This window comes from Helianthus annuus, chromosome 16 (assembly GCF_002127325.2).
Source record: "Helianthus annuus cultivar XRQ/B chromosome 16, HanXRQr2.0-SUNRISE, whole genome shotgun sequence".
Classification (NCBI taxonomy): domain Eukaryota; kingdom Viridiplantae; phylum Streptophyta; class Magnoliopsida; order Asterales; family Asteraceae; genus Helianthus; species Helianthus annuus.
The window spans coordinates 152,816,405-152,825,804 of NC_035448.2; the positions used below are offsets into that span (position 1 = coordinate 152,816,405).

Below are 9,400 nucleotides of genomic sequence, written 5' to 3' on the forward strand. Positions count from 1 at the left end.
AACAAACCTAGATGTAAACTCGCTAATTTAGCACCATAATTTAGTGTTTTGGTTAACTAGTTATGTAGGTGCTAAGTGGGTTTTATGAATATGGGATGAACACTAGAATTATAGTGTTAAAATAGATGAACATTAGGTAAGTAATGCAAGTTCTAGTTGTAACTTATAAACACTAGACATAAGGGATTGAAATTGATGCTTGAAGCTTGGTTGGAAGTTAATCAAGAACTTGACAAAAGAAGAATACGAATCTTGCACACTAGGTGTTTGTTAAAATGCCTAAATGAAAACTAAAGTGCTGAAATAGATGATATTTTTGACATCTCTTAGCCTACAATCACTGTGTTATAGGTTTCTAACCATTACCAAAAGTTTAATAAGGGTTATAGCCATGGAAATAGGTTGCATTTGATGGTTTGGGTCGAATTTGAAAGGAACCTAAACATGATTTCCGTAGCTTTTTATATGGATTTTGACTAATCTTAAAAAAATCATATAAAATCAACCGTTTATCCGATTTGGGTGTTCTATACCTTTTCGGAAAGCTTATGAAGTAATTTTTTACTGTTTTCAATCATAAGAAACAAATGTGGTTGTTAAAGAGGTCAAAAATGTGATTAAAACTGCTGTTTAGAAAACTTAAAAGCTGATTGAAAAATGAAAATATAGTTGTTGTGCTGATTTTATAAAAATCATATAAAATCATAGAAAATTCGTTAGAAGGTGTACCTTATATGCTTGCGAAGGTATTGAAGTTTTCTACGATCCATTTTTGAACATGTTAATCTTGTTCGGACTTTAAATGGGTCATAATGGTCGATTACAGCAGCTGAATAGAAAAATCGCTGCACATTAATAATGTTATTATTAATCCGGAAAAGGCATATGATTGCGTATACTTGTTTAGTCATGAAGTATTTATTGTTAGGAACAAATAGCACTTTATGTGACATGCTTAAAGTGTTTAAAATCACTTACTAACTTGTTATATAAGTAATTTCACTAACGGGTCAAACGGTTAGTGAATGTAAATAATTATGGTATGAAACTAGTTGTTGAATATATGGCATGCTTTGATTGATAAGTGTGTAAAAAAAAAGGGGGGGTCCATAGGGTGATGGCCATTATATATAATGACCAATCTAACCATCTTATGGATGTTATGATATAGTTGACACTAAACAAGCTAGGTGGGAGCTTGAAAAGGAACGGGTCAAACGGATCATGGATGCGAAGAATGTTTGCGCGGACGCGAGGTAAGTAAAGCTTACACTTTTTTTAGGATACGTATTTACTTTATAGATTATAAACACGACCAAGGTTATATCCGAAATATGGGTTCCGACACGAAATGATACGGGTCGGGACGAAAAAAGGATAAAAAACATGTTTAATGGCAAAAAGGGGCGAAATGGGTTAAATAATGAAATGGTAAATAAATACCATTCAAATATAAGTGCAAAATGTTTGGTCGTTTAGACTAAACAGGTCAAATGGTAATGTTAACACCATTTGACGAATAACGACTAACAAGTGCATGTCGAGTCTAATGCTCACAGGGTAAAACGGCTTATGGAATTTACGTGGCTATGAATCAGCAAATTATTAAGGCAAGGTATTAAAACAGGTCAATACTTTGACCCGCGCCAGGTACGCGTAAATTTGGTGGAAGATATGTGAATACCTTAATGTAGAAAAATGACATGTGAATGTAGAGAGTGGGATTTAAACTTAAATGATTAAATCCTCTCTAACGGGTCAAAATATGCATTTAAGCGTAGACGGGTCAAAATCTTGTAAAAAGGTAATACGCCGAATGCATAAAAGTCTCCAAATTTATTAAGCCGGATGTCGGACTTTAACTCCATATATGATGGAGAATCAAATTACAAACATGTAGGAAGAAATGGTAGATCAAACGGACAAGCGAATTTAAAGATACGAAAGATTTCGTGTCAATTACGGCAAAATGGAAAGGCTGAATGCAGGGGCCACCGTAACTTACGGTGTCACCGTAAGTACGGTGGAGCTGAATTATTTACGTTGGTTGCCTACTGTTGTACGGTAGGAAAATTTTATTACAGAGGCCACCGTAACTTACGGTGCCACCGTAAGTTACGGTGGAGGTCAGTTTCAAATTTTTGTTTTTGGAATCAATGGTTTCCCGGACTCGTTTGGACACGTTTTAAAGCCCGTAAGACTAAAGCATTTCGTGTTTATGAAATGTAGGTACATTTTGGATGCCGGAAGACGATCAAGCTCGACGAAGGACCGAACACGATATAGATACATGCTTCCGCACTTTAACACATTGCAAATATTAAACAACGAATTCAACCACGTTATGTAGAATAACTTATGAATTGTAAAAGTTTTAATAAATTCGTATTTTTATAGTATGTGTAGGCTTAACTACACATCTAATTGTTGGCGTTTACATATAAAATTGTTAATTAGTAACTAGGGTGTTACAAGTTGGTATCAGAGCCCTGATTTAAGAGATTCAAGTATGGTGGGGAAAACCATGCTTGGACTTAAACCTTATGCTCTTGACAAAGATTGGTGTTCGGTTCGAGGCTTGATCGCAAATCCGGTAAGTACATCTATGCTAATAGTTTAGCATGCTAAAGTGTTGTAAACAACACATGGGGTTATCGTGTGATACAAAGTTACGCGTGTTGACACATATAGTACAAAAGTCTTGTATTATGATATGGGCATTTAGTAAAGTTGACATTACTAACTTTTGTGAATGTCTTGATTGAAGGACACTTGCGTTTAAAGATGACAAAGGTTAAACAAATTAAAGATGTGATAGAGGAACAGTCTGAGGCATGACGAGAGGAACATGCTCACTAAGGACTAAATCGCGTAAAGACCGCGAACAAGGTTAATGGCAAGAAACGCCCGTCGGGGCAAGCATTATCAGGTGCGTGCTTTTAAATATAATCGCGCAATTAGCAATGTGCAACAAACATGTAAAGAATGATTGTCGCATATGTAAATTAGAAACTTGGGAAACCTGAATAGAATACCTATCCAGGATATTATCTCCAAGAAAACTAAATAGAGGTGTTACTTACATGGGGTGTGATGTGAAAACTATAAAAAGGTCGTGTATGTCATGTGTTAATCGCTTACTCTGGCCAAGTAAGTAGTGGCATATGATACCATGAGTTTCTTATAGCGGACACATTATATCTGATGTAGTAAGGACGGGGTAAATGGGACAAATTAAAAAGTACCCAAAAGAATCAAGTGAGCAAAATATTTGATAATAATGTAAACGCACAGCCTAGTGACGGAAGCGTATTACATTAAGATAATGAGCCCGAGTGAAGGGACAAAGAAACACGTAAGATGATCAGAATACGTATCGGGAGGGGGGTGTACTTACACTCGAACCCGGAAAATGCAAATATGTAAAATGATGTAGACATGTATTGGGAGGGGTGTACTTACACTCGAACTCGGAAAATGCAAATATGTAAAATGATGTAGACATGTATTGGGAGGGGGTGTACTTACACTCGAACCCGGAAAATGCAAACATGTAAAATGATGTAGACATGTATTGGGAGGGGGTGTACTTACACTCGAACCTGAAGAATATAAACATGTAAAATGATCAAGATATGCATTGGGAGGTAGTGTACTTACACTCGAACCCGAAGAATGCAAATAAGACTCTTAACGGGCCGATTTTGTAAAACACCAAATTTGAGAACAAAGTAGGAATATAAAAGCGAAACGAAGTCATAATGCATACCGTAAGGGTTGCAATAATAACGACTTCGGTAAAACACCCGGTTGGTGGGTAAGGATTTAAACACATGCGTAGACTGAGAAACAGGAACACGCATGGAAAGTCAAAAGACTCGGGTTTTGGGTCATGACCAAAGGACGATAAGATAACGGCAAATAGAAATTTTGATGAATTACGCTCAACTATTTTAAAGTTGAACGGGTCGAACAAAAATTGAAGTTTGACATTTATAAGTGATGAAATTTTCAGACGAACAAGTCAAACAAAATTTAAAAAAGGATGACTCTTGCTAAAGTAAGTAAGCGCGAATCGAATTAAAAAAAGTGCGAAATATTAGTAAACCTATGTAAAGGAGTTAAAGGTGTTAAAAACATTAGAATAAAAGAACCCGGGTAATGGGACGTAAAGAAGTATAGGTAAGAACCGGTTAACAGTAAGTGTAGGGCAAACCGACGTGTAATTGACGTTAGAAGTCAAGGAGTCGGAAGGATAATTCGAAAGAAAACAATGTAGCCTTAGAATACGGTCAAGGTCAAACGAAATCCAAAAAGTAAAGGTGAATAATTCTAAAACATAAGTGGGGGTGCCTTAATGCCATATGCGTATATAAATGTATACATATTTGAATAAAGACTTGAATAAAAGATGATCTACGGGATCATCATGACCTGCGGGATATGAATTAAAGCAAAAGGATCATAAGGGTCTCACCTTAAAGAGGTGAAACATAAGGAAATAGCCTACGAGGTTAAGTGAAGGAACCTACGGGTCAATAGTGTAAGGTGAGGGAATTTGTTACGATTCCCCGTATAAAGTAAGAACGGAAAACAATAAATTATGAGTTATCAATTTCCTTGATATGGATAATTGACAAAAGTTAAAGGGAAAATGCTAAACTAAAACTCCGGTTTTTGCAAGAAATGACGTTTTTACGAATATGAATTCTGATAGACGAATATGTAATAGGCATGAAAGATATAAGTCTTGACACTGATAAGTGCAAGACGATAAATTTGAAAAGAAAGGTTGGAATAGACCTAAACATGACGTGACGCGATCACGGTCAAGAGAAGTAATGTGAAGTAATCATATTATGACCCGAGTGATGGGTACAAAGTAACTGGACTGATAAGTCTAGTTAGTGAGATCGGTTAAGGTCGAAACCCAAATTAAGAAATTGTTTAAAACGTTATTCACTACGAAGAGTAATGTAGAATAAACATAATTTATAAACCTATGTGACTAAGTGGCCAACGTTTGGCGACTCGGTCAAGTAAACAACAAAGGTATATAGATCCAAGAGATAAAGTGACGGCCCATGAGACCTCACTAACAGAAAATATTGATCACTTATTTGAGGGATCATAAAGCTATAAGTTCATGAACAAAAGAATAGTTGCTAAAAGTGAAAGATTTCACCAAGGACCTTTAAACGGGTCAAAACGACGGATTCATAAATAATTTGATAGTATATGAAAGCGATGAATATCGCTAAGTTAACTGGACTAGTGGAAATAACGAGGTTACGTTATTTCAAGATTGCACTATGTAGTATGAGATACGTAGACAATTAGTAACCAAAAGGATATTGCCATACTTTTCTGGTAATACGAATAATTGGTCAAAGTAAAAGTAACGTTTAAAAGATTTCTCGGATCAAATGCATTGAGTTTGAACTCGATGTATTAAGCAAGAAAAGGTTTCGAGGATGAAACCTCTTTAAGGGGGGTAGACTTGTAACACCCCGAAAACAGGTTTGGAAATTAAACCCCGTTAATACAAAAGACGGGGAAAGTACCGTTAGCGGTAAAAGTAAACCGGAAAAAATTAGGAATCAAGTGAATAATCCTAATATTAATTAAAAGTGAATAAGAGCTTCCAGGAAAATAGAATGGATAAAAGGCCCGATTTAACGGGACTTAAAATCAGTGTTGTAAAAGTCGCTAGGCGGTCCCTAGTCGGCCGACTGGGGAGTTGGGAGTAATCGGAGTACTCGGAGAGTACTCGGGGAGTACGCGGACATGGTAAATATAAATAAAATTAATTTTTATATATTATTTATGTGTTAAAATAAGCATAATTCATGTCAACTGGGTATAATTTAAAATGAAACATGTTTAAAGTTCAAATATTCTAAATACAAGTCCGACTAGTCTGAGTACAAGTCCGAGTACAAGGCCGAGTAGTCCGAGTACAAGGCCGAGTAGGCCGATTTTGACCGAGTTTGACCGATTATAAGTCAACAAACCACGTTGACCGCCTAGACCGACTAGGGCGACTAGGCTCCGACTAGGCCGACTAGGCGCCGACTAGGACCGAGTACTCCCGAGGCCGACTAGTTGAGACCGCCTAGGAGGAAGTCGCCAAGGTGGAGGTCCGAGGACCGAGTACTCGCCGAGTACTCGGCCGAGGAATCCGACTTTTGCAACACTGCTTAAAATAAAACGGGTTTTAACTCCCGGAACCCACTAAGTTAACTAGGTAAAATTAACCTAGTTAGTAATGAGTAACTAAATAATAAACTATGGGTTACAGTTTCATTTATGAATCTCTAAACTTGAGGGGCTAAACATGGGCAACTAGAGAAGTGTTTTATTAAAACACTTAAATAAATAAAAAAACACATACATGTGTGTACGTATGCGATCAGAAGAAGGAGCCAGGAGAGCTCAAACCCTAGTTCAACAAATCCTCCAAATCGAAGCTCAAATCAAGCCCGAGTCGTCTGCATGATTACAAATTCGTGATCGCCTAGTCGTGGGGATCATAAGGTATGTAAAAATTTGATGATTTGTGAAGTTGTAAAATTTGAGTAATCTTCATAATCGCGAATTATGTATGGATTAGAGAGGCTATGGCTGAATTAGTGTTGTATGATTTCTTGAAAACAAACCCTAGATGTAAACTCGCTAATTTAGCACCATAATTTAGTGTTTTGGTTAACTAGTTATGTAGGTGCTAAGTGGGTTTTATGAATATGGGATGAACACTAGAATTATAGTGTTAAAATAGATGAACATTAGGTAAGTAATGCCAGTTCTAGTTGTAACTTATAAACACTAGACATAAGGGATTGAAATTGATGCTTGAAGCTTGGTTGGAAGTTAATCAAGAACTTGACAAAAGAAGTATACGAATCTTGCACACTAGGTGTTTGTTAAAATGCCTAAATGAAAACTAAAGTGCTGAAATAGATGATATTTTTGACATCTCTTAGCCTACAATCACTGTGTTATAGGTTTCTAACCATTACCAAAAGTTTAATAAGGGTTATAGCCATGGAAATAGGTTGCATTTGATGGTTTGGGTCGAATTTGAAAGGAACCTAAACATGATTTCCGTAGCTTTTTATATGGATTTTGACTAATCTTAAAAAAATCATATAAAATCAACCGTTTATCCGATTTGGGTGTTCTATACCTTTTCGGAAAGCTTATGAAGTAAATTTTTACTGTTTTCAATCATAAGAAACAAATGTGGTTGTTAAAGAGGTCAAAAATGTGATTAAAACTGCTGTTCAGAAAACTTAAAAGCTGATTGAAAAATGAAAATATAGTTGTTGTGCTGATTTTATAAAAATCATATAAAATCATAGAAAATTCGTTAGAAGGTGTACCTTATATGCTTGAAGTTTTCTACGATCCATTTTTGAACATGTTAATCTTGTTCGGACTTTAAATGGGTCATAATGGTCGATTACAGCAGCTGAATAGAAAAATCGCTGCACATTAATAATGTTATTATTAATCCGGAAAAGGCATATGATTGCGTATACTTGTTTAGTCATGAAGTATTTATTGTTAGGAACAAATAGCACTTTATGTGACATGCTTATGGATGTTATGATATAGTTGACTCTAAACAAGCTAGGTGGGAGCTTGAAAAGGAACGGGTCAAACGGATCATGGATGCGAAGAATGTTTGCGCGGACGCGAGGTAAGTAAAGCTTACACTTCTTTTTAGGATACGTATTTACTTTATAGATTATAAACACGACCAAGGTTATATCCGAAATATGGGTTCCGACACGAAATGATACGGGTCGGGACGAAAAAAAAGGATAAAAAACATGTTTAATGGCAAAAAGGGGCGAAATGGGCTAAATAATGAAATGGTAAATAAATACCATTCAAATATAACTGCAAAATGTTTGGTCGTTTAGACTAAACAGGTCAAATGGTAATGTTAACACCATTTGACGAATAACGACTAACAAGTGCATGTCGAGTCTAATGCTCACAGGGTAAAACGGCTTATGGAATTTACGTGGCTATGAATCAGCAAATTATTAAGGCAAGGTATTAAAACGGGTCAATACTTTGACCCGCGCCAAGTACGCGTAAATTTGGTGGAAGGAATGTGAATACCTTAATGTAGAAAAATGACATGTGAAAGTAGAGAGTGGGATTTAAACTTAAATGATTAAATCCTCTCTAACGGGTCAAAATATGCATTTAAGCGTAGACGGGTCAAAATCTTGTAAAAAAGGTAATAAGCCGAATGCATAAAAGTCTCAAAATTTATTAAGCCGGATGTCGGACTTTAACTCCATATGATGGAGAATCAAATTACAAACATGTAGGAAGAAATGGTAGATCAAACGGACAAGCGAATTTAAAGATACGAAAGATTTCGTGTCAATTACGGCAAAATGGAAAGGCTGAATGCAGGGGCCACCGTAACTTACGGTGTCACCGTAAGTTACGGTGGAGCTGAATTATTTACGGTGGTTGCCTACTGTTGTACGGTAGGAAAATTTTATTACAGAGGCCACCGTAACTTACGGTGCCACCGTAAGTTACGGTGGAGGTCATTTTCAAATTTTTGTTTTTGGAATCAATGGTTTCCCGGACTCGTTTGGACACGTTTTAAAGCCCGTAAGACTAAAGCATTTTGTGTTTATGAAATGTAGGTACATTTTGGATGTCGGAAGACGATCAAGCTCGACGAAGGACCGAACACGATATAGATACATGCTTCCGCACTTTAACACATTGCAAATATTAAACAACGAATTCAACCACGTTATGTAGAATAACTTATGAATTGTAAAAGTTTTAATAAATTCGTATTTTTATAGTATGTGTAGGCTTAACAACACATCTAATTGTTGGCGTTTACATATAAAATTGTTAATTAGTAACTAGGGTGTTACACCCCCCCCCCCACACTTAAATTACACATTGTCCTTAATGTGTCCCAAAAATAAGTTTTTAGGTTGATTGAATGTGTAAAAAGGTGTTAAAAAGCAAAATTTTATGTTATTGGCACTCTGGACACGGCCCCGTGTCAGATGGACACGACCCCATGTTCAGGTGCCAGTAACGGAAACTTACAGAAGGTGGACACGGGGGTGTGTTGGCTGGACACGACCCCGTGTCTAGCAAAAATCTGCAGAAACCAAACAAACAGCAGGTTTTGGGACAGTCTGCAAAGGGTGAAAAACAGGTTTCTAGCTCCGGTTTTCCTGTCCCGGCTTTAGTAGTACTAATGTTTAGTACTCTAAGCCTCGTATGTACCTGTTTTAGCAATAAACACCACACCAAACAATACCAAACATCCTAGATTACCAAGTTCAACATCCAAACCATCAAGTTAAAAATAAAAATAAAAGCAGAAATAAAAGAAGTTAGG

At 36.4% G+C, this 9,400-nt stretch overlaps 2 long non-coding RNA genes across 3 annotated transcripts; both read left to right on the forward strand.

The window, feature by feature from the left end:
- Positions 1-1,262: 1,262 nt before the first annotated feature.
- On the forward strand, positions 1,263-2,424 carry LOC118488148. Of its 2 annotated transcripts, none has more exons than XR_004883996.1 (2): positions 1,263-1,650; positions 2,230-2,424. It is a non-coding gene; the product is annotated as an uncharacterized LOC118488148 (long non-coding RNA). The 2 variants fall into 2 exon arrangements; XR_004883997.1 differs by having other exon boundaries at positions 1,263-1,615.
- A 3,949-nt stretch (positions 2,425-6,373) lies between these two features.
- Positions 6,374-8,117, forward strand: LOC110903880. Its single transcript, XR_002572201.2, has 3 exons — positions 6,374-6,537; positions 7,618-7,702; positions 8,009-8,117. It is a non-coding gene; the product is annotated as an uncharacterized LOC110903880 (long non-coding RNA).
- The last annotated feature ends 1,283 nt before the right edge of the window (positions 8,118-9,400 follow it).